A 13,515-nucleotide genomic window follows, 5' to 3' on the forward strand; every position below is an offset into this window, starting at 1 on the left:
TCCAAGCCATGTTACGGAGAGGGGCGTCAAAATCGGCACTACATGGTGTACCCATGTGGTGGACTGGTGTCACGAGTCAACGCTTTAACCTCGCTAGACAAACCCCACCGCCAATGGCTTTGTCGGTTAAGATTATTTATATAAACAAATGTCAAAGCAGGTTAGAAGTGGTGTATATTTCATGCAGGTGTTCACCAGAATAGTCACGTGATGTCATGGTTACGAGTATAGCCAATCGGGAAACATTTCCGTTGCACGAGTTTGCACGACTCTATGAATCGAAGCAGACGACGCTTACTTTTTCAAATGCACCGGTGCATGTTAAATTAAATTCAACAAGCTGTTTAGAATTCATTTAAAATCAAGATTACAAGGGGCTAAGACCCCTATTTCTCATGTTTATAGTATTCACGCGCTACTTTGAACGCTGCGTTTAAAACTTTGGTGTGTCATGTGCATTATGAAGACCTTTTCACGAAGAAACATTTTTCAGCGTGATTTACTGCCCTGCCGTATGTCTTCACTCTGGAGAGGACGTTGAACAAAACGACATGGTAAGTGCAGCAATATGTAATTAAACAATCTATTGGTGAACATATAATTATGTAAATGAATAATCGCTGTGGCTGTAACGATTCGCAGATGATGTGATGTTATATTTGATACAAAACAGACTAGCCTGTAAGAGCGTTTCTCTGTCACTGTGTGTGTGTTAGTGTTAGTGTTAGTATGTGTGTGTGCGTGCGTGCATGCGTGCGTGCGTGCGTGTACGGATTTTCGTCACAGGAGCGAACGTTTTAACATGGTTTCTCCATACAACACCAGTCATGTAAACAAGAGAAAACAGTTTCGTTACCGTCATAACGGCTTCCTCAACACAATTATGCAGTGTTAATATAGCATTTCTAAACTCCACCCGTACGAACAAGTGGTATATCAGTATTTTTTAGATAATGAATGAATGAATGAATATGGGTTTTTTACGCCGCTTTTAGCAATATTCCAGCAATATAACGGCGGGGGACACCAGAAATGGGCTTCAAACATTGTACCCATGTCGGGATTCAAACCCGCTCGTGCACACTATACACACACCGAATTATTTTTTTTCAATAATTTTTCACAAGGAAAATTTTGTCCAACGCCTCAAAACATTGGCCAACAACATATGCATACATACAGAGTATTTGCTGTGAAATGACTTTTAACCATTCATTGCAGCTCTATCTTGTCCGGCTCCGCTATGAAAGGTGTAGTAACATCAATACATGCTGTTGTCTTTGTAAACTGTTGGTTTAATATCAATAAAACTTAGTATTAATTGCAATAAAAACGAGATCAGCACCGTCGATTCAGCAGTCTTACTACGAGGGTAGTTGTTTGGTCCGCTGTAAGCAACGGCAAACTTAGTACCAGTGTCTAAATAGGGAGGGGTTAGGTTAGGTGTCACTTTTTCCTTCGGAATTTTTTCATCAAATCTTCACAAGGTGACACTTTGCTAAACCCCTGCACCCATTAACTGACAGCTACAAGCATACTCAGATTTAAGATTCATCTGAAATATTCCCAACCCATCAGTAACCACCCTATCCCCCCCCCCCCCCCCCCCCCCCCGCCAACAGAAACAACAATAGATAACACATATCCCCCCCCCCCCCCCCCCCCCCCGACAGGAAAACACAAAAAATCATGTGCTCAAGAAACTCCCCCTCAAACTGCTAACAAAATATTAATCCTACTTGCCTTTTTAGCTTACTCAACCACCCGACTAAATGAAACCTTCTCAACAAATGATTTTGCTCTTGCCTTTTTAGCTTACTCATCCACCCGACTAAATGAAACCTTCTCAACAAATGATTTTGCTCTTTGCCTTAAATAATCTAATATCCAATATGTCAAAATTTGCGGCCGAGGCTTCAAAATTAGTTTTCCTGATTAAACTTCACTAAATACAGCTTCCAGATCATCCACGGGTTAAACATAAATGGGCAAACCCCTCGCTGGCAATCACATATACAGGGAGTTATATATCTAGACAGCAAAGACACCACACAATACATCCAGGAATATATACAATTAGCCAACCAAATCCACACACAACCCCAAATTACAGACTTTAAACCAACCAATAACAAAAAATAATCACCAGGTACAACAGTCACACAAACAGTTTTCATCACCTTCAAAACAACAACACTCCCAACTCACATCACCTTCGGCGCACTAAAATTTAAAGTCCATCTCATCAGAAAGAAAACCACACAATGTCAACATTATCTCTCCTTCAATGAACTGCAAAAACCTACCCCTTGTGTTCCAAGTGTGGGTCCGAAAAATTGCACTTGGGCCCAACATCCAACCAAAATGCATGTCCAATCAAACAACAACATATCCTAAAATTCAACAAAAATATTAAACAATCAGACCTCCCCAAACCAGCAACCATCCCCTCATACAATTACACAACTGATGATCACGAGGACAACTTCCACTCATGGACCAAACCCTAGACTCATCGTTCAGCTCATTTCAACACACACACCCCTTCCTACCCCCCCCCCCCACCCCCCCCCACCCCCCCCACCCCCCCCCCCCCCACACACACACACACCAACCCCCATTCCAAACCACAAAGACCTCCACATATAACTCGCCATCGCCCCCCGCCTCCCCCCCCCAAAAAAAATACAATGCAGACAGGCTCCCACCACTACCACCACCAAGCACTACTCCCAACACCACAAACCTAACACAATCACCCACAGCTAAAAAACCAACTATAAACTTGACACCCCTATGCCACCCACAGCAACATGAACAAAATAGCTCAGTTTATAGTTGCCGCAATCCTTTTGAAACTATCCACTACAATACAATTACACAAACTGGCTACCAAGTCCAAAGTTCACTAAAAGTCCTACTCCTCCCGCCAAACAGCCACCTTAAAGCTTAAAATTAACTAAATAGCTAGCTTTAATTTTTATTACCTAGAAAAATCAAATATTTAGTCAAAATTATGTGGTGTGTACCCGTTCCGGCAAGTAACTTTTGTAGAGGTTTATAACGATTTGCGTATCACTACCAAATTAAAGGATCATTGTAAAAACAAAATCAAGACTCTATAGTCTCTATTGAAATGTACCACCTCCAGTAACGATGATTTAGTCTTTTAATGTTTTAGATCCAGTTCAGACGTGCAAAATCCTATCTTAATGAGTTGGCGTTAAACAACAAACAAACAAACACTTCATATAATGTGTTGGTATCAAATGTTACAGCTCCCATTGTGAAAAGCCACTTCATATAATGAGTTATTCTCTTTTGTTTCATCTCCAGTTGCGATGCACCCTTTTCATATACTGAGTTGGTCGCTAATGTTTCAGCTCCAGTTGTGGCACGCCACTTCATATAATGAGTTGGTCTCTAATCTTTCAGGTCCAGTTGTGAGCACCACTTCATATCAGTTGGTCTCTAATGTTTCAGTTCCAGTTGTGAGCACCACTTCATATCAGTTGGTCTCCAATGTTTCAGGTCCAGTTGTGAGCACCACTTCATATTGGTGTGTCTCCAATGTTTCAGCTCCAGTTATGACGCACCACTTCATATCACTTGGTCTACAATGTTTCAGGTCCAGTTGTGAGCACCACTCCAATGTTTCAGCTCCAGTTGTGACGCCCCAACTCCTACTATTATGAACTAATTATTTTATGATTTATACCTAGTTGAGACGCATCACATAGACGAAACAAATTATTTTCCAGACAGAATCATTTTGCAATATTATGGTTTAAACTCGGTGTTGCTTTATCTCCAAATAGTTTCTATAGTAACAGTGACTTTTGGTTAATGTAAACATGTCCTTCTACAATTGTACGTTATACCTAGACGACCAAGGTGCCTGGACATGGGTTACACATTGCAGCTGTCCGTGGTCATGTGGGCTCCATTCTGAGAAAGCCATGTTATGCTGGACTTTCCCTGTGAAGAATGTGGTCAGTAGATATAGGGGTGTATTTTGCTGGTCCGAATGTTCCGAGTAGTAGGGAAAGTATAACCTTCCGCATTCACGGTGAAGTGTAAGAATGAGTTGCGGGTGCTGTCCACACCCAATGATACCCCAGTTACCGTAGAAAGGCAGTTGCAGTGTCAGCTGAGGTCGTCTGGAAGTCTGATCTCTGGAGCACATATACTGATGGATATTAAAAAGCTCTCAGCTTCAGGTTCAAATGAAGAGATACGCTGTCTCCGTTTGACCATTAATTTAGCACAATAGTCTGTACAAAGATTTGGAGTTATGGACCTCTGTGGTGTGTACCCGTTCCGGCAAGTAACTTTTGTAGAGGTTTATAACGATTTGCGTATCACTACCAAAGGATCATTGTGAAAACAAAATCAAGACCCTATAGTCAAGATTGAAATGAACCACCTCCAGTGACGCTGATTTAGTCTTTTAATGTTTTAGATCCAGTTCAGTCGTGCAAAATCCTATCTTAATGAGTTGGTCTTTCAATGTTTCAGATCAATTTGAGAAGCGCCACTTCCTGGTATAATGAGTTGGTCTCTTAAGTTTCAGCTCCGGTTGTGACATGCCACTTCATATAATGACTTGTTCTCATATGTTTCAGCCCCGGTTGTGACGCGCCACTTCATATAATGATTTGGTATCTAGTTTTTCAGCTGCAGTTGTGATGCACCACTTCATTTAATTAGTTGCTCTAATATTTCATTTCCAGTTGTGACGAACCACTTCATAACATCCGTGAAGATCCGGGGTAGAATAGGTCTTCAGTAAACCATACTTGCCATAAAAGGCGACTATGCTTGTCGTAAGAGGCGACTGAAGGGATCGAGTGTTCAGGCTCGCTGACTTGGTTGATGAATGTCATCGATCCCAACTGCGTGGATCGATGGTCATGATGTCAATCACTGGATTGGCTGGTCCAGACTCGATTATTTACAGACCGCCGTCACATAGCTGGAATATTGTTGAGTGTGGCGTTAAACAACAAACAAACAAACACTTCATATAATGTGTTGGTCTCAAATGTTACAGGGGCGGTCGGGTAGCCTAGTGGTTAAAGCGTTCGCTCGTCACGCCGAAGACCCGGGTTCGATTCCCGACATGGGTACAATGTGTGAAGCCCATTTCTGGTGTTCACCGCCGTGATATTGCTGGAATATTGCTAAAAGCGGCGTAAAACCATACTCACTCACTCACTCACTCACTCAAATGTTACAGCGCCCATTGTGAAAAGCACTTCATATAATGAGTTGGTCTTTAATGTTTCAGTTCCGGTTAAGACACACCACTTCACACAATGAGTTGATCTCTCATGTTTCATGTCCAGTTGTGAGCACCACTTCATATGATGAGTTGATCTCTAATGTTCCAGTTCCAGTTGTGACGCACCACTTCATATCAGTTGGTCTCCAATGTTTCAGCTCCAGTTGTGAGCACCACTTCATATTAGTGTGTCTCCAATGTTTCAGCTCCAGTTGTGACGCACCACTTCATATCAGTTGATCTCTAATGTTTCAGTTCCAGTTGTGACGCACCACTTCATATCAGTTTGTCGCCAATGTTTCAGCTCCAGTTGTGACGCACCACTTCATATCAGTTGGTCTCCAATGTTTCAGTTCCAGTTGTGACGCACCACTTCATGTAAGTTGGTCTCCAATGTTTCAGCTCCAGTTGTGAGCACCACTTCATATGATGAGTTGGTCTCTAATGTTTCAGCTTCAGTTGTGAGCACCACTTCATATTAGTTGGTCTGTAATGTTTCAGGTCCAGTTGTGAGCACCACTTCATATTAGTTGGTCTCCAATGTTTCAGCTCCAGTTGTGACGCACTACTTCATATCAGTTGGTCTCCAATGTTTCAGCTCCAGTTGTGAGCACCACTTCAATGTTTCATCTCCAGTTGTGACACGCCACCTCATATAATGAGTTGGTCTCCAATGTTTCAGCACCAGTTGTGACGCACCACCTCTTACTATTATGAACTGATTTTTTTATGATTCATACCTTGTTGAGACGCATCACAATGACGAAACAGAATATTTTTCCAGACAGAATCATTTTGCAATATTATGGTTTAAACTCGGTGCTACTTTATCTCCAAATAGTTTCTATAGTAACAGTGACTTTTGGTTAATGTAAACATGTCCTTCTACAATTGTACGTTATACCTAGACGACCAAGGTGCCTGGACATGGGTTACACATTGCAACTGTCCGTGGTCATGTGGGCTCCATTCTGAGAAAGCCATGTTATGCTGGACTTTCCCTGTGAAGAATGTGGTCAGTAGATATAGGGGTGTATTTTGCTGGTCCGAATGTTCCGAGTAGTAGGGAAAGTATAACCTTCCGCATTCACGGTGAAGTGTAAGAATGAGTTGCGGGTGCTGTCCACACCCAATGATACCCCAGTTACCGTAGAAAGGCAGTTGCAGTGTCAGCTGAGGTCGTCTGGAAGTCTGATCTCTGGAGCACATATACTGGTGGATATTAAAAAGCTCTCAGCTTCAGGTTCAAATGAAGAGATACGCTGTCTCCGTTTGACCATTAATTTAGCACAATAGTCTGTACAAAGATTTGGAGTTATGGACCTCTGTGGTGTGTACCCGTTCCGGCAAGTAACTTTTGTAGAGGTTTATAACGATTTGCGTATCACTACCAAAGGATCATTGTGAAAACAAAATCAAGACCCTATAGTCAAGATTGAAATGAACCACCTCCAGTGACGCTGATTTAGTCTTTTAATGTTTTAGATCCAGTTCAGACGTGCAAAATCCTATCTTAATGAGTTGGTCTTTCAATGTTTCAGATCAATTTGAGAAGCGCCACTTCCTGGTATAATGAGCTGGTCTCTTAAGTTTCAGCTCCGGTTGTGACATGCCACTTCATATAATGACTTGTTCTCATATGTTTCAGCCCCGGTTGTGACGCGCCACTTCATATAATGATTTGGTATCTAGTTTTTCAGCTGCAGTTGTGATGCACCACTTCATTTAATTAGTTGCTCTAATATTTCATTTCCAGTTGTGACGAACCACTTCATAACATCCGTGAAGATCCGGGGTAGAATAGGTCTTCAGTAAACCATACTTGCCATAAAAGGCGACTATGCTTGTCGTAAGAGGCGACTGAAGGGATCGAGTGTTCAGGCTCGCTGACTTGGTTGATGGATGTCATCGATCCCAACTGCGTGGATCGATGGTCATGATGTCAATCACTGGATTGGCTGGTCCAGACTCGATTATTTACAGACCGCCGTCACATAGCTGGAATATCATATCATATATGTGAGTGTATACATGTTACACCCAATCTGTGCAAATGCCAACTGCGTGCATTGGATACTCAAATTGAGAGAGTTTGTTAAATCATACATGTATGACGATGCTTGTTGAAACGACCATTACAAGTTAAGTATAAGTATAAGTTCTGACCAAAAAAGTGTTATTTCTCACATGCCATTATGGATGACAACGTATCTGATTATTCTGCCATTTGATCCTCTGAATATGAACAGAAAGTAATTGAAGCGAGGGAAGACTGGGCAATCCATGCCAAGAGAGGAATACCATTTCTTGACTAAGATGCCAGGAGAAACAGGTCACAGCGTTCTGTACGTGTTGGGGACAATGTTGCAGTTCCCGTCTCGCAGTTTGACAGGATTTGGTTGGTTTGTTGTTTTACGCCGCACGCAGCAATATTCGAGCTATATGACGGCGGCCTGTAAATAATCGAGTCTGGACCAGACAATCCAGTGATTGATATCATGAGCAACGATCCACGCAATTTTGATCGATGACATGCATCATCCAAGTCAGCGAGCCTGACGCTCGATCCCATTAGTCGCCTCTTACGACAAACATGGTCGCCTTTTACGGCAAGCATGGGTTGCTGGAGAGCTATTCACTGGTCAATTTGACAGGAGCCAGGGTGACCCGCCAAATGTAACTGGCGTAGTCATGGAAATAGACAATGTAATGCACAGAATAGGAACTCATAAAGGAACAATAAGTGGGCGACGAGCAAGAAATCAATTTTAGTTTGTAAGATATTCTGGACTGAAACCTGCAGATGTCCCTGAAACAACATTATCTGTACGGGAAGTCGTGAGAGCACAGTGTTTGTGGCGGACAGGGTTACCGCAAGTGCCAATGCAGACGCAACTGCTTGACAAACAGGTGCTCCTGTTTGAAATCGGGGTTGAGATGCAATAGTGCATGCCATAACCACAAATCCTGAAATATTTGGAGAATTATTTTTTATTTACAACTATTGCCCATTGCATGCAATGAGCAGATAATTGTTTGCACACTGCGTGCATTGGGCAAGCTGTATTGCCCATTGCATACTTTTAGCAAACGGCCTGCCCAATGCGCGCAATGCGCAGTTGCACAGATTCGGTGACGCATATATATACTCATCGCCAATAGAAACGCGAAACATATAGAGAAGTGTGTATGTTTCAAACGTGTACCAAGTAATGACAAAACTAACAATCGGTCAAGTGTTACCACAGAACGTCTTTATTCTTACCACGATATCCTGCATGTCAAAACTCTACACGCTAATCCTGCACGAGACAAATGATGCATCTCGAGTCATGGATTTAATACGTGACATGGGATGCGTTCATGAGCGTTGGTTCACACAACATTCCAGTATGTTCGTTCTTGCATCGAACCAATCTAAAATCACTTGAATATGAGTATCTCGTCATATAATAACCAATTTTCGCGTTCCTTTTTGCGGTGAGTATATTTCAACATACCACGTTAGCATGCATTTTCAAAATATGGCGTCGGTATTGGATGATCATGGTGAGGGTTCTCCCCCCTAAAGTGATGGTTCCCCCTCCCCCAATGTGTACCACATTGCTACGGAATGACGGCGGAATGATAGCCTGAAAACGTGCTGAAGATCATGAACACCATGACCCAAATTATTGATTGCATTTAACACGAACCTCAATTCAACTTCTTCATTGAGTTCCTACAGGACGAAGCAGTGGCTGATTCAATTGAATCAAAGGTGATTACGTAATCTGTGAATCTGAATCTGAATCACGTGCGTATGTGTCACCGCACCCTGGCAGTCTGAACAACAGTTTAATGGATGGATTGTGACAACTGTACACTCCATTACGTCAGGACATATTGTGCATGCATACAATGGTTTTAATCTGGATGCTGCACGAAACTAGCCCCCACAGGGAGGCAACGCGTGGTACTGTTCAGTGTGGACTGCGATCATTTCACATTCAAATGCAGTGTGTCTAATGTCCTGTAAATAATTGTGTTATCAACAGAACCCTTGTACGGCAATTGTGCATTTTTAAGTTTTGTTTGTTGTTTAACGCCTCGAGCAATATTCCAGCGATGTGACAGCGGTCTGTAAATAATCAAGTCTGGACTAGACAATTCAGTGATTGACATCATGAGCATTGATCTACTCAACTGGGATACGATGACATGCATCAACCAAGTCAGCAAGCCTGACCACCTGATCCCGTTAGTCTCCTCTTACAACAAGCATGGGTTGCTGGAGACCAATTCTAACCCGGACCTTTACGGGAGCATCTTCTGAAGCTTCGATCATTTATTAGAAACTCGTACCCAATGAAACTTGGTTTTTGGGAACTTTTGTTTGGAGCTTTGTGGGGTTACTACTTTGGGGTTATTTCGCTGTTAACACTTATGAAGCACCCGACCGATAACTGTGCCGCGGCCCCGTATATGGCTTGTCTGATCAACAATACTTCTGCTCACAGGGGCGGTGGGGTAGCCTAGTGGTTAAAGCGTTCGCTCTTCACGCCGAAGACCCGGGTTCGATTCCCGACATGGGTTCAATTTGTGAAGCCCATTTCTGGAGTCCCTACATAGTTACTGTGTGAAGCCCATTTCACGGTGTCTTCCGCCGTGATATTGCTGGAATATTGCTAAAAGCGGCGTAAAACCATACTCACTCACTCTACTCACAGGGAATGCCGCAAGAGTTACAGAAATTTCTACATATTTTAATTTGTATGTTGGGATATGGTGAGTGTTTTGCTGGTTACTGTACAACTTGTAACAGTGTTTCTATCTGTCGGGCAGTTCTAGTATGGGACGAAAGTCATAACGCGTAAGGATTCCGGGTACGAATGTAGGTGACGACAACCTACATGGTCGTCGTAAGAGCCGAAGATAGCGTATTATCGTAATTGCATGGGCCGATGGGCCGATGGTCATGATGTCAATCACTGGCTTGTCTGGTCCATTATTTAAATGGCGTTGTGATATGGCTGGAATATTACCGAGTGCGGAGTTTTGTAACAATCAATCAGACGCAAGACGCAGGTGGTATCAAAGGTATAGTGCTGGTAGATCGACGGCCAGGACACATCTAATGTAATGTCAGGCGTTTCATCTAATATAATGTCAGGTGAATATAAAGACTACATGGATTAGGGATAGACTGGTTGTATGTAAAGCAATGACGTCGAAAATGCATGCTCTTACTATCTATTGCAGCGTTTTGTCTGGTCAAGCTTGGCTCGATCGCTTTATACCTTCAGCCTTTATACATTCTGGTGTTCCTAACTACGGAGGACGCACGGATGGTCCAGTCATCTTAGGCGCCGCATTTCGCTATGCAGGGTTGCGTCCCTTGTGCATTCCAGAAACCTATAATTGTAGGTACGAATCCCGGTTCGACCCGATTATGTTTCTAGGTTTGTCAGCACCATACCCGTGCTCGTGGGTTTCACCCAAAGTGGTAAACGTCTGAGACATGCATCATTTCGGGCTTTCTTCCCACATTAAGCTGACACGCCTAGCCGTGATTTAACAGTTACTGAAACACTGTTAAAAGCGGCGTTAAACCAAAACTCACTCACTCCTAACGACGGAATGAAAAACATGACATGAAATAAGTGTCATATTCTTCAGACGTGTGTGCGTGAATATTTATATTTAACGCCACAATGAGCAATATTCTAGCTATTTTACATCGGCCTGTAAATAACCGTTTTCATTAGGCAAACCGGTGACTAAAGTCAGAAGAAATGAACCGTTCCACCGATGCATGAGGACACACACAATCAGTCTAATCACGAGGATGACCATAGCAGTCGATACTTAGGCAGGTCAATTTTTTCCAACATAAACAGGTGCTCATATTATTTTTTTTACAAGAAAGTAATAATAATAATAATAACAGCGAACTGTGGGCAATAAAAGGGCAAATATTGATGTTCTTAAACAAAACGATGCATATGTAATTTCTTTTCAAGGGCTTAATTATTTTTTAAGAACAAATCCCGACCAACACACCCCTCACGACAAGAAGAGGTTATTCGGGACATATTCCACCCTAGATTTCAAACAAAACGAGAACTGCATATGATTACTGGACTATGTAATCCCTAAACTATACATTTAACTGAGTCAATCTCCGGAAATATGCCAGGTCAATTTATGTAAAATCTGTTTGCATAGAGCATCATTGTTTATTAGTTCCTGTCAGGCGCAGTGAGCCCTTCCGGTGTCCACGATTAATCAAGGATATCTTTCACGGGATGATATCCTGAATCGATATTAGTTCAATATGTGTAATGTCAGATGGCGCTGTTATCGATTACATGTCCCACCCGGCAACAACTTCAGTGATTGATAGGTGGGTCCTGGGGAATATTGGCCATGCTCCGTGAACTAAACCCTCACGTGGGTATTTGATCATGGCCACAGCCGACATTGACTTTACACATCAAAGATTTGATTGCGAAAAAATCGCTTGTTGAGTAAAATATATACGACACTGTTGATATAACACGGAGAGGTTCAAGGCGCATGTGCATTTGTACAGGGTAATGCTGGTATCTGGTATAATTGTCGGATGGATTTCGACTTGCCTAGCGGTAGAATTCCATTGTTTATCGTCTCATGCTCCTGTAATTGATCGAACGCATTTGAGTAATTAAAGCGTGGGTATGTGTTATGCAAGGCGTTGAAAACATATTTTCCCCTAACGCCAAAGTGCATGTATTGGGGTTCTTGAATTGTTTGTGAACTAGACATGTTCGTGCATTATATGCAAAACCAGACAGCTACGTGCATATCACCATCTCTTAAAAACAGATCTTCGTGCTTAAGCGAAAACTAAGATCGTATTTTAATGAGATTGGTGCATACCTTCGGATTTCCCTGAATAAACATCGTACAAAGACACCACTGTCATTAATTGCTTAAAAACCCACCACTCCATAAATATTAGTATAACCTCATTATTAATCTGAATTTCAGACATCAACATGTAGCTAACCTCATTGTTGTCTAGGTATATGAAATAACAATGCAATTACAACGATCTACCGGACTTGGGTGGCGGATGGGTAGCCTAGCAGTTAAACGTCACCCGGGTTTGATTCCCTACATAGGTACATTGTGTGAAGCCCATTTTACGGTGTCCTCCGCCGTGATATTGCGGGAATATTGCTAAAAGCGGTGTAAAACCATACTCACTCACTCACACTACCGGTGTTGCTAAAAGTTAAACGATTACATTTGATGTTCGGCCCTTTCGCCCGCACAGGTGAAAAACGCGTTCAAACCAGACAAATCTGAATTCCTAAATAATCACAATCAGTCAACATTTAAAAAAAATGCAAGCTTTTCTAACGTTTATTTCTTGACTGACCTTGAACTTCAACGTCAGTTAACCATAAACCTGAAACAAGGTAGAATTCCTAGCATGTGTACTGAGTCTAATTCCGACAAAAACATCAACGTTTCATTATTTGAGGTTTAGGTGAAATGAGTTTAACGAAGCGTCCAAAAGTATTCCACTTATATAGCGACGTGCATGCACATGTGTGTGTGTGTGTGAGTGTATGCGTGGCTGCTTGTACTAGTCCGGACTGATGCCGATTTTATAGCGCTGGCTAAATGAGATAGCATGCCACAGTTTAACATGAATATCCCACTTGTTTTAGCCCCTTAATACCGAAAGCCATGCTAACAAGAACCATCTTTTAACGTCTTTTGGTATCGAACCCCGGACCTTCCGCTACCCGGGCGGACGCTACCACTAGACCACGGAGGCGGTCTGCATAATTTAAATAAGTAACGTAATATATTCGCTGACGTTAAACTTTTGAAACACACATTTACGCCATAGCATCTGGAGTTAATCTTCCTGGTGACGTCATTTACGATTTACGATAAAGACACCATGGTTGTACTACCCTGAATGGAACCATGACGATCCGGGGTAGAATTTGTCTTCACCTGCCCATGCATGCCGTAAAAGGCGACTGACGGGATCGGGTGGTCAGGCTCGCTGGTTGGTTCGTGCATGTCATTGAGTGGATCGATGCTCATGATGTCAATCACTGGAAAGTCTGGTCCAGACTCGATCATTTTTCAGACCGCCGTCATAAAGCTGGAATATTGCTGAGTGCAGCGTTAAACAACACGCCAAACTACCCTGAATGATTTGATATCGTGTGTGAGATGCTCCTGGT

The sequence above is a fragment of the Haliotis rufescens genome, unplaced genomic scaffold (assembly GCF_023055435.1).
Source record: "Haliotis rufescens isolate VD_foot unplaced genomic scaffold, xgHalRufe1.0.p SCAF_5, whole genome shotgun sequence".
Taxonomy (NCBI): domain Eukaryota; kingdom Metazoa; phylum Mollusca; class Gastropoda; order Lepetellida; family Haliotidae; genus Haliotis; species Haliotis rufescens.